This window comes from Schistocerca gregaria, chromosome 4, assembly GCF_023897955.1.
Source record: "Schistocerca gregaria isolate iqSchGreg1 chromosome 4, iqSchGreg1.2, whole genome shotgun sequence".
In the NCBI taxonomy this organism is placed as follows: Eukaryota; Metazoa; Arthropoda; class Insecta; order Orthoptera; family Acrididae; genus Schistocerca; species Schistocerca gregaria.
This window is the reverse complement of record NC_064923.1, coordinates 627,518,974-627,543,647: the sequence shown is the minus strand read 5'-3', so window position 1 is coordinate 627,543,647 and position 24,674 is coordinate 627,518,974. Positions and strand designations below refer to the sequence as shown.

The 24,674-nt window shown below is 46.4% G+C and overlaps 1 protein-coding gene across 2 annotated transcripts in view; it reads left to right on the top strand.

Annotated features, from left to right (window-relative positions):
* Nucleotides 1-6,122: 6,122 nt before the first annotated feature.
* The window catches only part of LOC126266632 (transmembrane protein 8B), a 257,077-nt gene continuing 238,525 nt past the window's right edge, over nucleotides 6,123-24,674 (top strand). Inside the window, exon 1 of one of the 2 annotated variants that reach the window (XM_049970990.1) lies at nucleotides 6,123-6,346. The gene's annotated coding sequence lies outside the window, so the exon portion shown is untranslated. The remainder of the gene's footprint in view (nucleotides 6,347-24,674) is intronic. The other variant, XM_049970991.1, reaches the window with a different exon arrangement.

The following is a 24,674-nucleotide window of genomic DNA, read 5'->3' as shown; positions in this document are numbered from 1 at the left end:
GTCTTTCGTTGGAAGGACAACACTACTTCTTCAAGACTGCTTAGAAATCCACTACTTCCAAGTGCAATTTCTTTTATTGCTCAGACTTTGAAAAAAACACTGCAATTTTACTGTAATGAACGATCAGGACTGTCTTTATGGACTGTGAGAAAATTTTAGCTTGTGACCAACATTGTATCAATAAGTGTGTGTATTTGATATCTTTGTTATAGTAATTATGAAAAATTTTATCAAATCATTATTGGCCACTGCCCAAAGCAATTTGTAAAAATTTTTTGTGGGGAGCATGGGAGCTATGTAAGTAGGCTGTTTAGGTTTTTTTATTGGTAACACCGCCGCCACGTAGCGCTCTGTATAAAAATCACTGGCTGTGACGTGTGCAGTCTGTGGCTGGTTTGCATTGTTGTCTGCCATTGTAATGTTGAGCAGAGGCAGCTGGATGCTAACAGCGCGTAGCGTTGCGCAGTTGGAGGTGAGCCGCCAGCAGTGGTGGACGTGGGGAGAGAGATGGCGGAGTTTTGAAATTTGTAAGAATTGGTGTCATGAACTGCTATATATATTATGACTAGTGAGGTAAATACATTGTCTGTTCTCTATTAAAATCTTTCATTTGCTAACTGTGCCTATCAGTAGTTAGTGACTTCTGTAGTTTGAATCTTTTAGTTAGCTGGCAGTAGTGGCGCTCGCTGTATTGCAGTAGTTCGAGTAACGAAGATTTTTGTGAGGTAAGTGACTTGTGAAACATATAGATTAATGTTAGTCAGGGCCATTCTTTCGTAGGGATTTTTGGATGTCAGATTGCGTTAAGATATTGTGTGTCAGTTTAAGCACATTCGTGTATAATTTTTCAAAGAGGACGTTTCACATAGACCAGTCGTGTAAAATTTTTCTAAGGGGACGTTTCAGAGAGAATAATCAGGTTATCACATGGCACGTAACCATACAAAACACTGAGGTGCAAATGATAATTCGCAGCGTTTTTGCGTCCTCGCAATATCCAAGAGAAAATAAGTTTATAACATTTATTTAAACTGACGTATGAAACCTGACTCTTAGTAACGATGTGTGATATGCAAAAGAGCTAACAACACTAAATGTCAACAAAAACATTAAATCACTAAACTGCATAATCACAAACAAGAAATGACTTAACAGACATCGGGACACACAAAAAGTATGATTTACAATGGTAATCTCAAGGCTAGAAAAGCCAGGAAACGTGTATCATTCATCATTGAGAGCTGGAGATGGCTGCGAAGGGTTAGTAGCAAACAGTAAACATCGTGATTCCGTTATCACATGACTGGTAATCTAAAAAAAAAGCTAGGTTCGCACTGCAGTAGCTGCTAAAAGAGAGGCAAATAGTTGAACATCTGATGGAACCTGACGCTTCCAAATGTTTACTCTGTGTAATGACATTAGTGGGTCAAAGTTCCTAAAAATTATGCTGTAAATAAAGTGATTAGTAGGAAAGAAATTAGACACCAAAAGGTCACGTCTGCTGCCTGCAGTCCACAGGCGCTAAGCCCTATAATTCGCCCACCGCACGACTTTGTTGCCAGATGAGAAATGTTAAAAATGCAGTAAGTCAGCACCAACTAAATGTTCAGAGTTTCTGTGAGAGAGTGGAATATACACACATCAAAAAAAGTTTTGCATCACCCCGGTTCCTAGAACTCTTGGAGATAAACGTTGCCGTAGATATTGTATCACTGTCCCTTTGACTGTGCAGAGATGTCACTAAATCCGCCCAAAGATGCAAACAACAACGCATGAGAAGCACCTAGGGCGTCCGACCTCCAAACAGTTTCAGTCATTCCTCCAGGAAGGAGGTACATGACTCGTGTTGTTTGTAGTTCAACCATGCCTAGACGGTCAATATCGCGGTTCGATCGCGCCCGCATTGTAACTTTGTGCCAGGGAGGGCTCTCAACAAGGGAAGCGTCCAGGTGTCTCGGAGTGAACCAAAGCGATGTTGTTCGGATGAGATACAGAGAGACAGGAACTGTCGATGACATGTCTCACTCAGGCCGCCGAAGGGCTGCTACTGCAGTGGATGACCGCTACCTACGGATTATGGCTCGGAGGAATGCTGACACCAACGCAACCATGTTGGATAATGCTTTTCGTATAGACACAGGACGTCGTGTTACGACTCAAACTGTGCGCAACATGCTGCATGATCCACAACTTCACTCCCGACGTCCACGGCGAGATCTATCTTTGTAATCACGACACCATGCACTTCAGTACAGATGGGCCCAACAACATGCCTAATGAGCCACTCAGGATTGGCATCACGTTCTCTTTAACGATGAGTGCTGCATATGCTTCCAACCAGACAATCGTCGGAGACGTGTTTGGAGGCAACCCGGTCAGGTTGAAAGCCTTAGACACACTGTGCAGCGAGTGCAACAAGGTGGAGGTTCCCTGCTGTTTTGGGGTGGCATTGTGTGGGGCTGACGTACACCGCTGGTGATCATGGAAGACGCTGTAACGGCTGTACGACACGTAAATGTCATCCTCCGACCGATAGTGCAAACATATCGGCAGCATATCTGCAAAGCATTCCTCTTCATGGACTACAATTCGCACACCCATCGTGCATATCTTGTGAATGACTTCCTTCAGGATAACGACATCACTCGACTGGTGTGGCCAGCATTTTTCCAGACATGCTCCCTATCGAACATGCCTGGGAGAGACTGAAAAGGGCTGTTTATGGAGGACGTGACCCACCAACCACTCTGAGGGATCTACGCCGAATCGCCGTTGAGGAGTGGGACAATCTGGACCGACAATGCGTTAATGAACTTGCTGACAGTATGTCACGACGAATACAGGCATGCATCAGTGCAAGAGGACGTGCTACTGGGTATTAGAGGTACCGGTGTGTACAGCAATCTTGACCAACACCTCTGAAGGTCTCACTGTACGGTGGTACCACATGCAGCGTGTAGTTTTCTTGAGCAATAAATAGAGCGGAAATGATGTTCATGTTGATCTCTATTCCAATTTTCTGTACGGGTTCCGGAACTCTCGGAACCGAGGTGATGCAATTTTTTGATGTGTGTATCTTGCAAACAATTGAGGACGTAGGTTGTAGGTGCTACTCTCAGATAAAGAGGTTGACATAGGAGAGGAATTCGTAGCTTACCGAATCAAACCAGTCAGACGACTGATTAAAAAAAAAGAGTCGTACATTCATGTGTGGTTCCAGTCTTCCGTGGAACGGTGTGTTGATGCGTGTTTGGTACTGAGCGAAATGTAGGAGCAGCGATCTACGTGTACTGTTACTCACGTCGGTGTGCGTAAAGGACGAAAAGACATTCGAAAACAATCTAAAATTGTCGTACCGAATGCACTGAAGTTTTTTTACTGATCTGGACAACAATGAAGAAATTAGGGATATATTTTGTGCCGTTTCATTAAAGGTCAACAAGACCTCATGGTATTTTGAAATCGACTGTATTCCATATTAACAGCACAGTAACGTCGGCAGAACCAGTAGGTATGAGCATGTGTTCGATTCTCCAAGAAAGGGACATAAATGGAAAGGGAAATCTACAGGACTGGACGGCTGTGACACAAACTTAGTGCGTAGAACTGTTCTCAGATACTAAGACAGAGGACAGTATCCAACGGCTAGAAAATTACAGACTGTTCTCTGTGAAAAAAATTATTATTCTAGCTCACAGACCTCCATTCTTGTCTTCTTCGCTCACTTGGACTTTGGTTAAAAAATGTAATGGTGTAGGAAAGTTTTGCAGTGGAATGCAGAGACCATGCAGTAGCAAGACGAAGTTTTGTGTAAGATGCACTTACTGCGTTCTGAGGACAATAGTTTTGTAATATACTTCGATATAACTTGGATTTCACAAAACCATACGGACAAATATATTTTGCTCGACTTCTGCTAAAATATTGGCCTGAAAGTACCTTCACTTACTTCTGTATAGCTTATATTGACAATCTGGATGATGAGTGCAGTGATGACGCGCCAGTGAGAGCTGGAAATAAAAATTTTTCCAGAGGTAGGGAATATTCTCTGTCATATTACGGCGAGCCGTCGGAACTAAAAATCATGGTGGTAGTCTGCAAGGCACTCACGCACTGCCGCGCATGGAGTCTCTCGCAAATGAATTGCTTTCGCAGGAGACCGATACAATAATAATGTCCCAGACGCCACCAAAATTAATTTTATAGTTTTCTTAACAAACTTTCCGCTGGAAGATTCTACGAGTTGTAACAGAACGTTAATTCACTAGCGACGTGATTTTTTGTTACACAAGCGGAACAGTTTCACAGCTCTTACGGTATTTATTTTTATCTCGGAATACTTTTATATTTCCAAGATAAAATATGTATCACATGCATCTATAAACTTTCAGATTGTTCGTATATTTTTTCAGTCCAAATGCGTCTTCTGTTTTTTCAACATCTTGAAGTACAAAATTATTTTTCTTCAAAGTTTCCTTCGATGCTAGTTTTTATTGTTATTGCTATAGCAGCTGGCAAAAATTTTCATTTGGAATGTACTCCATCGTATTCTAGAGTAAAAACAGAGATGCGTAAGACCTTTTTTCGGAATTTTACTAACATTTGATATTACCACAAACAGGAATGCTGTAAGTCGGTGAGATGTGCCTGTTTTCCTGACGGCCGCTACAATGATGGCAGCCAACAAAGTATGATTATTGGGCTAGTATCCGGAGACGTTTAGTTGAGTAGAAACTAGAGATGGGCAAACTGAAACAGGTAACTGTTTCGAAACAAATGAAACAGTACAATGTAATGTTTCGATACGCTGTTTCGAAACAGTGAAACAGTTTGTGTTTTGTAATCTAATAAACCTACACATTTTATCATCTTGAATGTCTACTGTATAAGTATGTCTATATAAACACAAATGAGGTGAGAGAGCCCTAATCATGTCGCAGAAAGTATGAAACTATCACATAGGCGTCTTGGCAGTTTCGTATTTCCTGCAGCAAATGCGCTGCTTACAGCTGAAGACAGAAGAACCACCACGAACGGAACTGGAGGTGGGAGCAAACTGCAGAAACAACGGATATGCTACTGGGATTCCCACATTCCGTTAGTATGGGTAATATACCCAACCTGCTAATTTCTATGCACACAAAGGAATCATTGTGGATAATAGGCACAGTGACTATAGACTCATAAATAACGCCAAATAATTCGAATAAATAACAAAATATAACAGATTTTTTTGTCTTTCAAGATGTTTCGAACCGTTACTGTAAATTCACCATGCTTCCCAGCCCTTCCCGTTCACCATTACACTATAAGTGATAGGTCAAACAGATTGCTTGCAATTATACCTAATCAAATTTATGTATATGTCTAATAACTGTCACTCTACGCCTTTTTTTATTCAAAATGTTGTAAGCTTACTTGCGTTTCTTAATATGATTACCGTACATGAACAGAGAAGAGTATGTTACAAAAAAAGTGTAATTTAACTGAATGATTTTCACATATTTATTATTTTGAATGTGAATAGTATGTGTTGTTTTATTGTTTGGTTAGTGTTTATAAAGCAGGTGTTACGCCATTTCGGAATAGGACAGTCGGCTAGAAACGAAGCTTTATTTTCGGATATCTTAAGCTTCATGCTAATGCTTGTCAAAAAGATTTCGACACTCTTGAAAGTGTTTCACGAAGTGGTATGTTGTGTTTCAGTTCCTGTGCCAAGCCCGAATCTCGTCCGACACAGAGCGGAATGAAACATCACTGTTTCGAAACAGTGAACCACAGCCGTTCCGAAACACTGGAACAGTTCCACGTATCGATACACTGTATCGAAACATAGAAACAGTGGCCAAGTCTAGTAGAAACTGTACACGTCGCGGAACATGATACGAGAAAACGCACGCTCTGTCGTATATTTACACCTTGGCCTGCAGCGTAAGACTGAACGCATTTGCAACGTCACACGCAGACCTACGCAACATGCGCATGACGTCACGTGCTGGCAGCTAGCCAGGCGACAAGTCAAGCGAGGCGGTAAGTAACAGCTGAGAATCTGAGTGGGCAGTGGAGGAGGAAGAGCCGCCTCGGGTGGAAGGAGAAGAGTGGGGGGGGGGGGGGTGGGGCAGTGGGTCGGGGAGGGGAGGCGCGTGGCCCGCTAGTTGTTCCCTCACTGGGGAAATCAATACGGCGGGGCCCCAGTCTGGCGGAGCGCGTGTCTGGCGCTGGGACGCGTGGCTGCACCGCCCGTCGCGTGTTTATCGCTGCACCTGCACCACTTCCTGGCGAGGCGACTTGCTGCAACGAATACGGCGCGACACGACAGGCCGGTCGCCGCGAGTTCTCTTTCGAGGTGAGTCACGTCAGGCAGAAAGCGTGCGTGCCTGTGTTTGTCCACTGCTGGGCCTCAGAGCCGCTAGCAGCCCTGCCACCTGCTCGCATGCCGGCACCACCACCAACACCGCCTTGTTAGCGGCACTTAAGTAGCTAGTCACGCGTAACGTGACCGCTTCCTCCGGCACTGCTGCGTTAGTAAGCAAAAGATATTAATCTCGACGTGCCGTGTAGAAAAGTAGGTCGATCTCGTATTGTTGGCAGCACGAAGTGGATAGGCTGCTGCCGCTGCGCCGCGCCAGCTCGCTGGCACTGTGACGCTTCAAGGTTGGCAACACCACCACCAAGCAAGATGGCTGCCGCCGTACGGCATAATAACCAGTGAACCGAACCGGGCAGTCAGCTGACATCTAACCTGCGCATGTGGTTAGAGGAAAGAGCCGTATTGCATTTTTTGCAACGGGATACGTGTTTCCGTGTCTCTACTGTGATGTAATTGTGAAAGATCAACGTCACTATGGATGTATTATTAAATAACCGTACGAATACTACCATCCTAAAACGGAGGAAAATAACTCGCGGTTCCACTTATTGGCATTGTCCAATGTCATTAATAGCTGTGTGCTGTCAGTAACTACTTACGTCTGCTAACAGTTGTGTAATGGAGTTAATGTTATTGACACCTTTTCTCAAAATTTTTCTCAAAACTTTTCCTCTGCTCTCAGGAACACCCTTGACTGTAAATTAGTTAATGCATTTCAAATTCATCTATACAACTACTAAAAATACGTACGTGTTTTACCATACGAATTGCGTTTTATACATTGAAACGCCGTCAGTGGGTGTACTTTCATATGTATTGTTCTCACGGTCTAGCGACAGACGGTGTTGTTTATTCTTCAGATGTTTTACGCGAATTAAATGAAAGGCTTATGGTAAAATACATACAAAGAGACTAAAATACGTTGAGTAATTATACAGCAACTGTTGACACGGTGGCCACACAAGCGAACTGAACGTTCTTACAACAAAATGCTTTTGTAAGTGCAATACTAATAGAGTGTAGCGTATCGTCGGGTGATCTTTTATGGATTAATTTTTGTTTTGCCTTGCGGCCCATATTGGTTTCTGTCCCAGGTGGAGAGAGACGTTTTCTACATTATTGCTACCGGAAAAATTATATTGCTGGCAGGAATTACGTGTTTCGTGAAGATCAAAATTAAACTTCGTCAAAGTCCCAGTGTTATGCACGAAAATTGCGTTCATCTGATGAATCTCTAAGAATGACAGTCGGAAGCTCTACAGTAACACTATCATAATAGAGAGAAATAATATTGATTTGTATCAACAGCAACATAGTGTTGGTATATGAAACAAAAGTAATAAAATCATTCTCACGGCCATTCACTGATGACAATAAGCCAGTGCAGGAGACACTGTAATTCATTAGCTCTTTGGTTCACTCTGTGGGGGACCGATTCTCTTGTACGGCATAGGCATCACACACAAAACGCGTGGTTGTGGTATGATGTGTTGTACCATGGTGCATTAGATTTGTTTCCGTAATGTTTACTGTCCGCTGGGCTGTCGTAACAAAGTATCGCTGCCGATTGTGCATCAACGCAGCTGCGTAAAGGTCTATGGCTGAAAATGATTATACTGTAACCTTCCATTCAGATTGCGAGAAAACGATGCTGAGGTTAGAAAATTTGAAATGAGCCAAAATTTCTTGTGGATTTTTGTAGATGGTTTGAATTAAAAACACTTGAGTACATGTCGTTTTCTGTGCTTCGCTAAGTTGTGCTACAGCCCCTTAAAGCCCCAGTGAATAGCGAAACGACGCACTGAGCAGAATTTCTATTCAAGTCAGTAGTCTGACACCGGTGCTAAAATAAAATAAAAAAAGAAACTGGAACTATTTTCTCCTTGGTTGTGTAAAATGCTTCCTTTAATCAAGACTTTGTCGACGTGACGTCAAACTTGTCCTTTCTTCAGATAAGCTATCAACCTAAGCGAGAGATACTGAATAGGTGATTTCTAAGTGCCTCAATAATAGCAGGCATCTAAAACTTTGTTAAGTGTCTTGTTGCGATAAAATCTACTTCGCAAGTTAAGTAATTCTTCCATCGCTGCTTAGTGTAATAATTTCAAATGTCAATGAAAACATTTGTAGTTTGTACTGATACTGAACACAGCTTTTGGCTTACCAGGTCTCTAAGGAGTAACTGTTACGTTAACGGCATTAACATGCTAGCCCTTTGAAAAAGATTTAGGAAATACATGGGTCTTTTAAAATGAACATGAAGGTCTACATATCCATTGGCATCTCTGGATTTGTTACTCAACATCCCTTTAAGAGGCACTTGTAAAATGAACAAATTAGCCGCTCTTTGCTACGCAACGTGATAAAGGCTCAGTATTTCAGAATGCTTCGTACAACCTACGATAGTTCAACTGGAAAGTAAGTTATTTTGTTGATTCCTGAGTACGCGGAGGTAGAGCGTCAGCTTTACACGTCCACTGTTCCAACAGGCTGTTGTTTTGGATTCGACAACACGGCATTTGCATGTTTTAGTGAACTGTCGAACAGAAAATTGAAATGTGCGCAAACAGTGAATGCGTGAAATACATTTATTGAATTTGCTGTCAAGCGTGAGAGCTATAGTAGGACGAGACAGTTAAAGAATGAATGCTTTGTAGAGGAGCGCAGATATTCAGTCTCGTCCGTTAGAATTTTCACGGGAACAGCAAAGCAGGCGACTATCAAAATATAACTGTGATCGGTAGAACGTGTTGACGCCGTGACGAGAGAGGTCAGACACTTCATGACGTCTTTGGCGCTCCCGTGTCAATGACGTAAAATAAACTGTTGTCTCTAGAAACATAAAGTTACTATTGGGTTGGTGCATAGTTTCGTGGCGTTTTTTCCATGCGTTTCATAAACACAACAGAGCCACATAACTGAGACTTTACTCAGAAATAATATATTCTTCTTCACTATATACTAGCCTAACTTACCGAGCCGCTACTGAAATCGCGTGGTTTTCAGGTGAAGAACTAATTGAGCAATGTTCTGAGCGCATTTTGATCCGGAAAGGAATTTCCTTGAAAGCTGTTCGTTAGAGAGCGGGAAAGGTGAAAAATGTGAGGGCGCAAGACCAGGTGAATCAGGTGGGTGCAAAATAGGGTTGCTACATTTTTACATGAGGAATGAGGGACATTTACCCGAAAACAAGTTTTTTTCACAAAATAAGGGGCAGTTCATAAATAATTGACACTCAAACTTTACGTACGAATTTCAGTTACATTATAATTACATTACTGGCCACTAAAATTGCTACACCAGGAAGAAATGCAGGTGATACACGAGATTCAATGGACAAATATATTATACTAGAACTCACATGTGATTACATTTTCACGCAATTTGTGTGCATAGATCCTGAGAAATCAGTACCCAGAACAACCATCTCTGGTCGTAATAACGGCCCTGATACGCCTGGGCATCGAGTCAGAGCTTGGATGGCGTGTACATGTACAGCTGCACATGCAGCTTCAACACGATACAGCAGTTCATTAAGAGTAGTGACTGGTGTATTGTGACGAGCCAGTTGCTCGGCCACCATTTGCCAGACGTTTTCAATTGGTGAGAGATCTGGAGAATGTGCTGGCCAGGGCAGCAGTCGAACATTTTCTGTATCCAGATAGGCCCGCACAGGACCTGCAACATGTGGTCGTGCACTACCCTGCTGAAATGTAGGGCTTCACAGGGGTAGAATGAAGCCACGGGTCGTAACACATCTGAAATGTGACGTCCACTATTCAAAGTGCCGTCAATGCGAAAAGAGGCGACCGAAACGTGAAACCAATGCCACTCCATCCATTACGCCGGGTGATACGCCAGTATGGCGATGACGAGTACACGCTTCCAATGTGCGTTCACCGCGATGTCGCCAAACACGGATGCGACCGTCATGATGCTGTAAAAAGAACATGGATTCATTCGAAAAAAATGATGTTTTGCCATTCGTGCACCCAGGTTCGTCATTGAGTATACCATCGCAGGCGCTCCTGTCTGATGCAGCGTCAAGGGTAACGCAGCCATGGTCTCCGAGCTGATAGTCCATGCTGCTGCAAACGACGTCGAACTGTTCGTGCAGATGGTTGTTGACTCAGGGATCGAGACGTGGGTGCATGATCCGTTACAGCCATGCGGATAAGATGCATGTCATCTCGACTGCTTGTCATACGAGGCCGTTGGGATCCAGCACGGCGTTCCGTATTACCCTCCTGAACCCACCGATTCTATAGTCTGCTAATAGTCATTGGATCTCGACCAATGCGAGCAGCAGTCTCGCGACACGATAACCCGCAATCGTTATAGGCTACAATCCGACCTTTATCAAAGTCAGAAACGTGATGGTACGCATTTCTCCTCCTTACACGAGGCATCACAACAACGTTTCACCAAGCAACGCCGGTCAACTGCTGTTTGTGTATGAGAAATCGGTTGGAAACTTTCCTCATGTCAGCACGTTGTAGGTGTCGCCACCTGTGCCAACCTTGTGTGAATGCTCTGAAAAGCCAATCATCTGCAAATGACAGCATCTTCTTCCTGTCGGTTAAATTTATCGTCTGCAGGACGTCATCTTCGTGGTGTAGCAATTTTAATGGCCAACAGTGTACTTTCATTAACAGAATGAGATAGTTATCGAAATTCGTGAAATAGAATAACTTACACCTTATTAAAAATGCATACAGTAGAATGCATTAGGTATAACAAGACGTGCAAAAAATGGTTTATAGCGCTACCTTATTTTCTCAATCTGTACTAAAGATTTGCCAAGGGCCTTGCCGCAGTGGTAACACCTGTTCCTGTCAGATCTCCAAATTTAAGCGATGTCAGGCATGGCTGAGGGGATGCGTCACCATCCGGGTCTGCAGAGTGCTGCTGGCAAGGGTGCATTCGACCGCGGCCGGTCGGTACCGTTGGGCCTTCAAAGGCCTGTTCTTATGGTGCTTTCTTTTTCTCATTTGCCCTAGCTGACTTCAAAACTGCATTGCCTAACCTAACTTTATTCCCAGGAGTTGCATTGACTGAATTTTCATCAGAATCTCACATCGTTACACTGTCGTCTTCAATGAGCTTTGAGAACAGGGTTGACGTAGATTTAGTCTCAAATAACATGAACAATCAAACTGGAAGGGAAGACCTACGAAAGTACGAGCCAGAAGACGAGGTAAGTAACCCAGCATGCTCCGCTTTTCCGGCGAATAGCGAGACATAATGAGATTTCCTTCTTCTGAGGCCCAAAGAGGGAAAAATAATGGAGCAACTTTGATCTACAACGGGTCTCAAATCAAATCGGTATTTAAAACATTTAGAGACAAAGAAAGACGCTCGTTTTTTACGGGACAACAGTTCGTAATACGGCACGCGAAATTTTCACCTCAAATGCGGGATGTCCCTTACAATACGGAACAGTTGACAACCCTTCTGCGGAATGGCTTCCCAATCAAACTCGTGTGCAGTGCTTCTTGTCAGACTGGCAAAATGCGGTCAAGCGTTATCGTGGAATTTATCACTTCACATGCGCTCCTCGTGGTCGTTATTCTTGGATTGTGTCTGCAAGACGTCTTTTTTGTTGACAATAAATGTCAGCAGTGACGGTTACACCTTAGGGAACCAATTCGTAGTGCAGCACACCATCGCTTTTCCACCAGGTGCATAACATTATCTTTTGTGGATACACGCAGGTTTATATATGGGGAGTTGCTGCTTTGATTAGGCTCAACCATTCTTTTCTTTTCCTTTTCTCGTAACCATTAACGATACTGGATAGGAATAGTGGGTGTTGTTTACGAGCCAGCTGATGACGAGCAAGGAGAGATGCTCATGCGTCCACCAGTTGATTTTTGTGATTTTTGGCTTAGAGCACGTGGTAGCCATATACTCGATTTTTTAATTTTCCCCACTGCATGCGTATGTCACACGATGGTGATACGGTATAGTTCACACATTTTCCAGTTCTCGAGTACACTGAGATGATCATTTCGGATTAACGCCTTTAAATGATCATGAAACTCCCAAGGTCTTCCTGAACATGGAGTGTCACTAATGTCAAAACGATCCTGCTCAAAATGAAAAAAATCATTTTCTTGTCGTGCTCTATCTGGTGGCATTATCCCCATACATGGCGCAAGTGTTTCGTGGTGCCTCTGCTGTTTCACCCATTTGCTGAACTGGAAGAGAAGAATATGACGGTGATGTTGCGACTTCTCCACTGGGACTCCATTTTCTAACTTCCGCAGCTCTACGCACTATCTCCAAATGACGATATGGCAACTCAATAGCAATAGTGAGTTACAAAGAAAAAATCCGACAGCAACGGGAAACTCAGCATGCAAAACAAAAACGATACGAAGTGATGCACCAGTTTAATCCATGCCCCACGCTATGCGTTTGTCAATAGTTCTGCAAAAAACCGTAGTTCTGTCTTGGCTGCTGCAGAAATTCAGTTTGGTCAGATTTAGTCACACTTCATTGTGTAAGTAGTGTAACAAACGTTCGTGCTGAGGTATTGCACGGACGCTGTACATAAACATTGTTTCCCCAATATTTGAAGTGCTGAAAAATGTAAACTGTTGGAAGCTTCTGTTTCTCTCCTGAAAGCCATCTTACGGTGTGTGGCAAAGAGTACACAAGGATGTCATCATTATTTCCTTCCACTTCTGTTTCATTCGCATTAGTGTTCAAGGAGAACTATTGCTCTTAAGCGTCCGCATGTGCTGGAATTTCTTCTAGTGTCTCGTCATACTCATGCTATGTTGCAGAAAGGTTTTGCTTCCTAGCTCTTCTTAGAACTTATGCTCTAAGAGTATCAACTGTAGACTACTACTTGATGCCTTTCTAGTAGCGTCTCGTAGTTTCTCCGTGTCACTCACACTTGCTAAAGAAATCATCTAATTAGATGGCGCGATGAATAAGATACTGAATTCGCATTCGGGAGAAATGCTGTTCTAATCCTGTCCAGATTTAGATTTTCTGAGGTTTCCGTAAATCGCGTAAGGCAAATACCTAGACACGCCCCTTGAAAAATACCGATTTCCATATCTTAATCCATCCCCATCTTTCGTTTCTAAGGAATAGAGGGCGACGGGTCGTTAAACTTTTATATTTTTTCTTTGTAAACGAATGCTTGAAGTAAAGTGCCAACTTTCTTCGAATCTTCACTACATGCGAATGATTACAGAGTGACAAACAGTATTCGAAATTGGTCGAACTAGAATTTCGCAAGCTGCACATTCCGTGTATAAATTACTAAAATTACTTCGTATTAATCTAGGGAATCTCGGCCTGGCATGTGCTTTCTCTAGTACTCTTTTTACGTGGCCGTTCCACTTCTGGTAGCTCTTTACACGAACATCTAAGTATATTGCAGGTATTATTATTTCCGTTGATTGCTCATTGACGGTGTTATCGAACAATGAGGTATTTTTGATTATTTGCACATAGTGCTGTGCATTTACGTGGCAACTACTATGCATAGAATTAAGCTTTGAAGACAGCAATGCAACATTTCTCTCCTAAGCGATTACGTTTCAAAAAGATCACACACTCGTTTTTTGCGAGTGACGCTACATTGTCAGGAAATGGTTGCTGACAGGGCTTTTGTAAAGAAGCAACAATCACAGTGCAAGGCGTGAGAAGCCATTTTACACAGTACATGGGAATCGTCGATTGTGAAGGACAGCAAGCAGTGCCATTGTCGAACAATCCAGGCAGCGTACTGTTATTGATGTGTCTACAACAAAACATTTAATAATGAACCTTTTTTAGTAAAAATGTTTGAACCTTCTTCGCCCGGTCTTTGCTCCATACAGGTTGAAAAGGGGAACAGCTTGTTCGAATCTTGCAAATAAATTTTATGATTACAATAAGGCCAGTGTTCACGTTTCAGGGATTAAAAACACAGCGTCTTATTTCTTTACTTTCAATGGCTTTCACGGAAAGCAGAAGTTTAATTATTGGCTGACACGTGTTTTGAGGTAGCTGATGACCTCGCTGTTTAGCCCCTAAATCGCCAACCACAAGCTTCGACGGACGAGGAACTTTAAATGGGGTATTATCGGAAAACCAAAATCAGTGCGAAGCCTTATCATAACCAGTGGTGGATGACTTGACAGAAGAAAGTTTCGATAGTTTCGCAGAAGGTCGCAGTATTGCACATGGAAACCAATTCTACACAGACGCTGCCGACGAAACATCGTGAATAGGAGAGAAAGAAATGAAATGTTTGTTTTCTTGCAGCAACTCGGCAGTCTCTCCAGTGTTACGTGACAGCGTTCTGCTTTGTTCAAATGGCTCTGAGCACTATGCGACTTAACGTCTGAGGTTATCAGTCGCCTAGAACTTAGAACTAATTAAACCTAACTAACCTAAGGACATCACACACATCCATGCCCGAGGCAGGATTCGAACCTGCGACCGTGAAAGTCGCGCGGTTCCGGACTGAGCGCCTAGAACCGCTAGACCACCGCGGCCGGATTCTGCTTTGTAACAATACCGGAGCGTACCTGGTTTACGTCTCTATCTCTCTCTCTCTCTCTCTCTGCCCCCCCCCCCTCCCCGTCTGCGCACCCCTCTCCTCTTCCTCTTTTCCTACTTCTGGGCTTAAATAGGATGCTGTTCCTACTCTTTCCTGAAATAATGTAAGTAATTTTCGTTTCTCTTAGTCGACAGCATGGCAACAAGCAGTTCCGGAAATCGCAAGGTCGTCCAAACTGCCGTCATTTGTTGTTTTAATAAATGCGATAATATTAGAGTACTACCACTAAAATACTACCAGCGAAATCTTATAATTCTACGTTCGTTCAAGGTGATAGTTCATATTACAGGCCTGATACATCAAGCTGCTGAGACAAGAATATTTCCCCCTGCGGGTTCGGGGGTAAGAATAGGCCCGCGGTATTCCTGCCTGTCGTAAGAGGCGACTAAAAGGAGTCTCCAAAGTTTCGGCCTTATGTGATGGTCCCCACTTGGGTTTGACCTGCCATTTTCAAAATTTCCGTTGTTAGTGCGTGCCATTTGGGGAAGGACGCCTTGCGTGGTGTTTTTCTATTGGTCCATCGTGCACCTCCATCTTGCATGCTATCTATTGTCGTGTGGAGGGATTTACACCCCATGTCTTCTGGGTTGCCTCCTCGTCTTGTGCGCAATCCCCTTCTTAGCGCCCACGGCAACTGTGGACCCTTTCAGCACCTAAAATCCAGCACGGTAGCCAGTCCGTTGTGGTGGGGTCGTCATGTACCCTCTTGGTGGTAGCCCCATGACCACGCAGGGATCGCACTACAGATGCCAGAGCTGTTTCCTCCCCATGCATGCCAAGGAGTATGTGCCCATCTTGTCTGGGGCACGGGGACTCCGGGCAATGGGATATCGGCCAGGTACCCGTTGCTTTGGCTGGGTGGCGCCCTTGGGGAGAGCCCTCGTTCGGAGTAGGTGGCATCTGGGCGGATGTGGCGCAATGAAGCGCAATAAATCTCACTAAGCTGGTGGTCGCACTGCCACCAGCGTCTCTAAGCGAGGCAGAATTCAATTCGATGCTGCACAATATTATCCTCAGTCGTTCCCCTCGTTGGCTGCGCCATGGGAGGGACGCAGATCTAGTGCCAAGCAGGAGCCTTATGTACCACAATACCTTGTCTGCAGCAGGACTGATGGTGACTCCTTTCTTTCGACAAAGCCTATGTTTTTTGTGGAACACATGGAGGATAAGTTTGGGGAAGTGGCGGGGTTGTCTAAAATGAGGAATGGATCCATCCTTCTCAAGACGTCCTCCCCAGCCCAGTCACGGGTGTTGCTCTTGTGTGATAAGCTGGGAGACGTCCCTGTTACCGTCACTCCCCACAGTAGCTTAAATATGGTCCAGGGGATTATTTACCATCGCGACCTCTTGTTACAGTCCGATGACGAGCTGAGAGCTGACTTGGAACAACGTGGTGTGCATTTTGTCCGTCGTGTGCACAGAGGACCCAAGACCAACAGGGTGGCCACCGGTGCCTTTATCTTGGCCTTCGAGGGTGCTGTATTGCCTGAGAAGGTCAAGGTAATGGTTTACCGTTGTGACGTCAAGCCATACGTCCCTCCCCCGATGCGGTGCTTCCAGTGCTGGGAGTTTGGGCATATGTCCTCCCGTTGCCCATCCAGTGCCACATGTCGAGATTGCGGACGCCCCACTCATCCCGATTCTCCATGTGCACCTCCACCTGTATGCGTCAACTGTGGGGAGCACCACTCTCCATGCTAGCCGGATTGCCCCGTTCTTCATAAGGAGCGGAAGATTATGGAATTTAAGACCCTGGACCGGCTTACTTATCGCGAGGCAAAACTGAAATTTGAAAGGTTGCATCCTGTCCCTCTTCAAACTTCTTATGCTGCAGCTACGTTATCGTCGCCCTCGCGGGCGGCAGTTGTCGCCTCCTCTGTGCCGCCTTCAGTTGGCCCTCGGGGCCGTACATCTCTGTCTGCCCCCCTCGTGTCTGGGGGCAAGCCTTCCTCTGTTGCCCCCTTAGCAGTTGGGGGCAAACCCCCTTCTGTCACTCCCCCCGCACATGCTTCAGGAGTGACATCTGCTCCAACACCAGGGGGCTCGATCCCTCCCCCTCCCCCTTCTCTGCCGGCGTCGTCTCCGCCGGCGTCGTCTCTGCCGGCTCCTCTCTCACGGAAGGGGTCCCTCGGGGCCCTCCCTTCTTCCGTTTCTTCTGCTACCCCGCCGGATGTCAGCCAGTGGCTGAAGGTTCATCCACCTGCTGGTCGTAGGGCTTCTGCGTCGTCGTCAGCCTCCGACGCTCCTTCAGAGAAACTCTCCCAGCCCTCTAAGCCAAAGGACAGACGCGAGAAGAAGGAACAGAACGTGTCCAAGAAGAAGGACGCTCCGGCAGTTTCAGTACCGCCTGCTGTCAATAGTTCTGGCTCTGGGGATGCGGTGGAGATCCTCGCCTCTGCCGCGGATCTCGCCCTCACGGAACCCTAGGGGACCTCTCCTATGGACACAGCTGACTCTCGCTCAGTGGCGGCCGTTGACTCATGGCGGCCGTTGACTCTGCGGCGCCGTCTGCCTCTTAGTCGCCTTCACGCCCTCCCAGTCCCTTCCTGCTTCCATTCTCCAGTGGAATTGCGGCGGTTATTTCCGCCACCTGCCTGAGCTCCGGATGCTTCTGAGTGTTTCCCCTGTTCTCTGCATTGCTCTTCAGGAAACTTGGTTTCCAGCAATGCGGACCCCTGCCCTTCGCGGTTATCGGGGATACTATAAGAACCGCGCTGACTGTCAACGAGCTTCAGGTGGAGTTTGCCTCTTTGTTCACCACTCTGTCTGTAGCTCGCCAGTACCCCTTCTGACGCCTTTAGAGGCAGTCGCTGTCAGGATTGAGCTCTCGCCGGCTATTACTGTTTGCTCTGTTTACGTTCCTCCGTACGGGCAACTCCCCCGACATGGCTGCGCTGCTGGCTCAACTCCCGCCGCCATTGCTGCTTCTGGGCGATTTCAATGCCCACAACCCTCTATGGGGTGGGACTGTCTCCGATGACCGCGGTCGCGCTGTGGAGCATGTGTTGGCTCAGCTCGACCTTAGCCTCTTGAACACCGTTGCTCCCACGCATTTCAGTGTGGCCCATGGCTCGTTCTCGGCCATCGATCTCTCTCTTTGCAGCCCCGGACTTGTCCCATCTCTTCACTGGAGCGTGCATCCTGATCTGTGTGGTAGTGACCATTTTCCCATCTATTTGTCACTGCCCCAGTGTCATTCTTCTGGGCGCCTGCCCCGCTGGGCTCTCAACAGGGCTGACTGGCCGGTTTTTACTTCCGCTGCCACCATTGCTTCTCTCCCACAGGGTGACATTGACGAGGTGGTCCGTGTCTTGACCTCGTCAATTATTTCTGCGGCCGAGACTGCCATCCCCCGCTCTTCTGGACTCCCTCGGAGGAAGTCTGTCCCCTGGAGGTCGCCGGAGATTGCTAAGGCTATTCGCGACCGTAGGCGGGCTCTCCAGCGTCATAAGCGGCTCCCGTCTCTGGAGACCCTCATCGCCTTTAAGAAGCTCCGTGCCTTGGCCCGTCGTCTTATTGCACGGCGTAAGCAGGAATGCTGGGAGAGGTACATTTCATCCTTGGGCTCCCGTGTCTCCCCGTCGCTCGTGTGGTCCCGCATCCGGCGGATTTATGGATACCAGACCCCTATGGGTGTCCCTGGAATCTCCCTGGACGGCGCTGTCTGCACGGACGCTGCCACCATTACTGACCACCTTGCCACGCACTTTGCTACGAGCTCTGCGACTGCAACTTACCCTACTGCCTTTCGCTCTCTAAAGGAGCGCGCCGAGCGGACGCCGTTATCATTCCACACACGTCGTTCTGAGAAATACAATGCTCCTTTCAGCGAGAGGGAATTCCTCGCTGCCCTCGCCGATTGCCCTGATACAGCGCCAAGACTGGACTGCATCCACGCGCAGATGCTGAAGCATCTCTCCGGGGACTGCCAGAGACACATCCTCACCATCTTTAACCGCATTTGGAGCGAGGGCGTGTTCCCGTCGCAATGGCGAGAGGGTGTTATCGTTCCCATCTTGAAGCCCGGTGCTGACCCTCTGGCGGTGGACAGCTATCGTCCCATTACACTCACCAACGTTTTGTGCAAATTGCTCCAACGTATGGTGGGGCGGCGTTTGTGTTGGGTCCTTGAGTCGCGCGGTCTTCTCGCTCCATCCCAGGGTGGCTTTCGTCAGGGCCGGTCTGCTGCGGACAATTTGGTGCGGCTGGAATCTGCTATCCGTACGGCCTTTTCCCGCCGTCAGCATCTCGTTGCTGTATTTTTTGATTTGCGGAAGGCATATGACACAACATGGAGGCATCACATCCTTGCTACATTGCGCGAGTGGGGTCTTCGTGGTCAGCTCCCAGCTTTTCTTCAAAACTTTTTATTGCGCCGCTCTTTCCGGGTGCAAGTCGGTGCCGCCTCTAGTTCATCTTATATACAGGAAAATGGGGTCCCGCAGGGCTCGGTGTTGAGCGTTTCCTTATTTCTAGTGGCCATTAATGGTCTGGCTGCAGCCGTGGGGTCGTCGGTGTCTCCTTCTTTGTATGCCGACGACTTCTGCATCTCATTCAGCTCAACGACTACAGGAGTCGCCGAACGCAGGCTGCAAGCAGCCATTCGCAAGGCGGCATCATGGGCTCTGACTCATGGATTTCAGTTCTCTGCGGCCAAGACTCGAGTTATGCACTTCTGCAGGCGTCGGACGGTCCACCCTCATCCGGAACTTTACCTCGACGGTCACCTACTTGAAGTGGTGGACACTAGCCGCTTCTTGGGACTCGTCTTTGATGCCCGGCTCACATGGGTTCCTCATATTACTCAGCTGAAGCAAAAGTGCTGGCGGCACCTGAACGCCCTCCGCTGCCTGAGCCATGCGTCTTGGGGTGCAGATCGCAGCACGCTGTTGCGATTGTACAGAGCCCTTGTGCAGTCCAGGCTTGATTATGGGAGCCTGGCCTATGGGTCTGCATCGCCCTCAGTGTTGACGTTGTTGGACCCCATACACCACTGTGGGGTTCGGCTTGCAACTGGCGCTTTCCGTACGAGCCCCGTGGATAGTCTGCTGGTGGAGGCTGGTGTTCCCCCGCTGCGGATTCGCCGCCACCGACTGCTCGCCGACTATGCTGCCCACGTGCATTGCTCACCGGGCCATCCCAATCATCGCCTGCTTTTCCCTGCCAGGATCCTCCCTCTGCCCGACCGGCGACCTAGGTCTGGGCTTCCCATTGATGTCCGCGTCCAGTCCCTGCTGTCGGAACTGGGGTCGTTCCCTCTTCGACCGCCCTTCCGGGCCTGTGCACCCACGCCTCCCTGGTGTATGACCCGTCCGTCCGTCCGCCTGGACTTGGCACGGGAACCCAAGGACTCGGTTCCGCATGTGGCCCTCCGTCACCGTTTTCTTGCGCTCGTCTCCTCATTTTCAGGCTGTGAGCCTGTCTACACTGATGGTTCCCTGGTGGATGGTCGTCCTGCCTACGCTTTTGCTCACGCTGCCCATGTTGAACAGCGCTCCTTGCCGGTTGGCTGCAGTATTTTTACTGCAGAGCTGGTGGCCATATTGCGCGCTCTTGAGCATATGCGTTCCTGCTCAGGTACGTCCATCGTCATCTGCAGTGACTCCCTGAGCAGCCTCCAGGCTATCGACCGCTGCTATACCTCTTCTCCTCTGGTATCCTTTATTCAGGAGTCTGTTTTTGCCATTACCCGCTCTGGTCGTTCGGTGGTCTTTGTTTGGACGCCAGGTCACGTTGGCATCCCGGGGAATGAACGTGTCGACAGGCTGGCCCAAGGGGCGGTCGACGCCCCCACTTTGGCGATCGGCCTCCCGGCTCGTGATTTGCAGCTGGCGTTGCGCCGTAAGGTGCTTCAGATGTGGCGTGACGAGTGGCGTAGCCTGACTTCTCCGAATAAACTGCGGCCTGTTAAGGAGACGACCGATGTGTGGCAGTCCTCCCTGCGGGCTTCTCGCAGGGACTCTGTCATCCTGTGTCGGCTCCGCATCGGCCATACCTACCTGACGCACGGACATCTTTTGCGTCAGGAGGATCCCCCCCCTGTGTCGGTGTGGGTCCCGGTTGACGGTCGCCCATATTTTGTTGGAGTGTCCCCGCCTGCGCACCCTCCGGCAGACTTTTAATCTCCCGTGCACGTTGCCTTTGGTTTTATGCGACGATGCCTCCATGGCTGACGACGTTTTAAATTTTATCCGTGGTAGTCCTCTTCATGGTTCCATTTAGGGGGGACCAGTCCCTTTCCCTTTCTGTGTATCTTGTCCTCGAGTGTCTCATTGGTTGCAGATTTTAATGTGTGTATTCGGATGGTTGACTCTTTCCCAATTTTTGTTCCCATGGTCAGTCAACCAGTCTCCGGCCCTCTTCTTTTCTTCCGTTTCTTTCTGTCCAGTGTTCGTCTGTACTCTTCTTGTCTCTAGTGTTTGCTGCCACATTGGTGTTCTTTCAGTGACTGGGGGGAGGGGCGTCTCCTCCCCCCTTGGGGTTTTACTTGTTCCGTAAATTTTGTTTCGCCGGTTTTTGGAATGGGGGACTGATGACCTTAGCTGTTTAGTCCCCCTTAAACATCCCAACAACAACAACAACAACAAGAATATTAAAGAAATCACAATACCCTAATAGGCAATCAGTCCGCAGATGGAACGATAAATGCCGAACGGCAATGCAAAGGTTTTGAAGTCAGACCACTAGGAGAGAACGTAGCAGCAATTCGAGTTGCTAGGGTAAAAGCATTCATGTAGCTAATCATTTGACGAAGTAATACTCTGTGTTAAGACAATAAAATTTTTTTTTACTTGTGAGGACACTAGCTAGAGCGTGTATGCACACAATCATGCATACTGTTATTCTTTAACATACTTTCTTAAATAAAATATTTAAATATTTTAAAAGTAGTTTCTTTACGTGTTAAGTCTCGTCTGTTATACTTTTTAACCTGAGCGTTCACTCTGACAAAAAAAAAAAGAAAAAAAACTACGTGCCACGAAGGTGAGCTGGAAATTGGTCACAAATTGATATTCGTACAGTTATCGAAAGAAAATGAAAAAATTGTAAACATTGTGGCCGATGGATGAAACACCCGAAAAATTCCTCATTTTTTCTGTTTACTGTTGTTCCTTAGTTGCTTTAAAATTCATGGAGGTACGTTCTGTCTATGCAAGTAATTCAAGGAAGATTGTTTATTGCCATACGCTTTTCGCTTTCTTTATTCGTGATGATGCTTCACAAATAAAAGAAGCGAAACGCGTATGGGAATAAACTGCCTTCAGTTCGATACACGGGACACATCTCCAAGAGCGCGAAAAATTGTTTAAGAGAGTGTCAAGAATAAGAAGATGAGTAGAATGTGGTTGTAGCTCGCTCCTAGAGATCCAAATGATTAAGTAGCCAACTTCCCTATATGATACGTCAATGACGTGGTTCATAAAAACAAAATTTTAAAAAATCTCCTATTCGAGAGCGTGTGGCGTTGCAGCTATAGATGTTCGTTGTAGTTTTGTAACATGCATCTGATTAATCAAAATGTTTCGTATACAGTGGTATAATCTGAAAATATTGCGGTGGGAAACTTTCAGCTCTGTCTAATGCTGTTAACGATTCTATCGCAGATAAATACTTGTGACAAATTAAAGTATAAAGACGATTGATGCTAGTCTCAATCGCAGTAATTTACGTTGCGTTCTTAGATTCCTATCTGACCACACTCTCGATAATCGGTACGTATACCGAAAAAAAACGGTGAATTATTCGTGACAGGAAGAAGTATACATGTCACTGTCAGTTGTTTCACGCGCAGTAATTTCATCTTTAAATTCCTGAACACATGTAAGTCACGAAATAGGAGATACTCGTTACTGAGAAAGCGCCCTTTTACGTGTAAATTACAAGGAATATTTCATAAAAATGCTTAACTATGACTATTAACCAAGTCTCAGAATGCGCTGCAAACACGAAGAGGAAAAATAAAAATAAAAAAATTCGCATCCAGCAGTATACGAACCTACGCCCTTAGTCACGTCAGTTTGTCGCCCTACCAACTTCACTACTACTGCTCGCGTGCTACCGTTGCTTTATTTTATGTAATTGCCAGCGAGAGAGACTCAGGCTGACTTCGTTGCCGAATGATGCACGAAATTTTGGAAGCTTTCCTTTATCAGGCTTCACAAAATTCCCTTTGCATTGTTACCTAAAGGTTTTCAACGCGTTTAGATAATTAATAAGTAAACCATTGGCAGAAAAGAGTACGCGAAGTCACTTTTAATTTAAGCTAACACTCATGTAACATACGTAAGCAGAACCGATGTCTTGATATTTAATGATCTTTAAGGTCTCAATTGCATAAAATAACTGGTATTGTGAGACAACATAGACCGAAAACGTTTTCTTATGTTGTAATCATTCACAGTAACAACCTAACCTAACCATACCTCTAATAAAGGAAAATGGTCTATTATGAGCTCACTTTCGTCCCAGACGCGTCCTGTGCTGATTCTTTAGTAACACAATCACTAAATCCAAAGCTAATACCGCTCAATATGTTTAAAATATCAAATTATAGGTGTCAACAAACTACAGCTAACCGAACGACGGGGCCATACCGAAATCCAGAACTTTTCGGTAGAGTTGTCGAAAAATCTGCGGGAGGACCGTTCGGTAACAGGTCTCAGAAAGTTACTGACTAATAAATTCGGATAAAGAACCGAAAATGACGTCACCACCGAGACTAACCTACTGCACCAATCGGTATGAACAATACAGAATAGGGTCACAGGGCATAAAGTCTTTGATTCTTTCAGTCTGTGTACTCAGCTGGACAATAACTATGCCTCTCATACATGCACTTGAAGAATATATGCAGTCAGAATTTGACAGAGGACGTGTAGGTGGGCTTAAAGAAGCCTGTGTGTAGTCATCGGCGAATCGCATTAAGTCTGCACAGGAACGATACCACTATCGACAATGTTGGCAGAAATGGGTCGACCATGGCCGAATACAGCGTCAAGGACGAAGCGTTCAATATACAGGGACGACAGAACGTGAGACGTGAGGACCGAGCGATCGTCAGAGAGGCACTCAGAGCTCCGGAATCTTCATTAGCATCGATCCGACGTGCAACCGGTGCTTCGGTGGCCGCAAGGACCGTTAATTAGCAGGCGGGCCACGAAAGCGGGCTGAGCACACAGGGCCCCTTCGCCGACTACCATCGGTCCCTGTACACCAAGAAGTCTGTTTCGGTAGTGTCGGGTACATTCAGCCTGGAATCTCATTGACAAGAGAGAAATTGCCTTCACGCCACGAACAGAGCCCCGATGAACAGCAAAGACGTGCCTGGAGATGCCCCAAATAGCGGTGGGACAGCAACCTAGTGCCCACCGTACGGCCCAACAACCAGGAATGATAGTCTGGGATGCCATTTCATTTCACAGCAGGACGCCTTTGGTTGTCATCCGCGGCACCCCGACGATATTCTACGCTCCATTTCGTTGCTCTTCATGGAAGATAATGCCGGCCCGCACACGGCGAAAGTTTCTCCTCCTTGCTTTCGTGCTTGCCAAACCCTATCTTGGCCAGCGAGGTCTTTGGATCTCACCTCATTTCGGAACTTTTGGAGCATTACAGGCAGGACACGGCAACCGCCTCGGGATTTTGACCCTCTAACGCAGCATTTGGACAGAATATGTCGCGATATCCCTCAAGAGACATCCAACAACAATCACTCAGTGCCAGGCCGAATAACTGGTT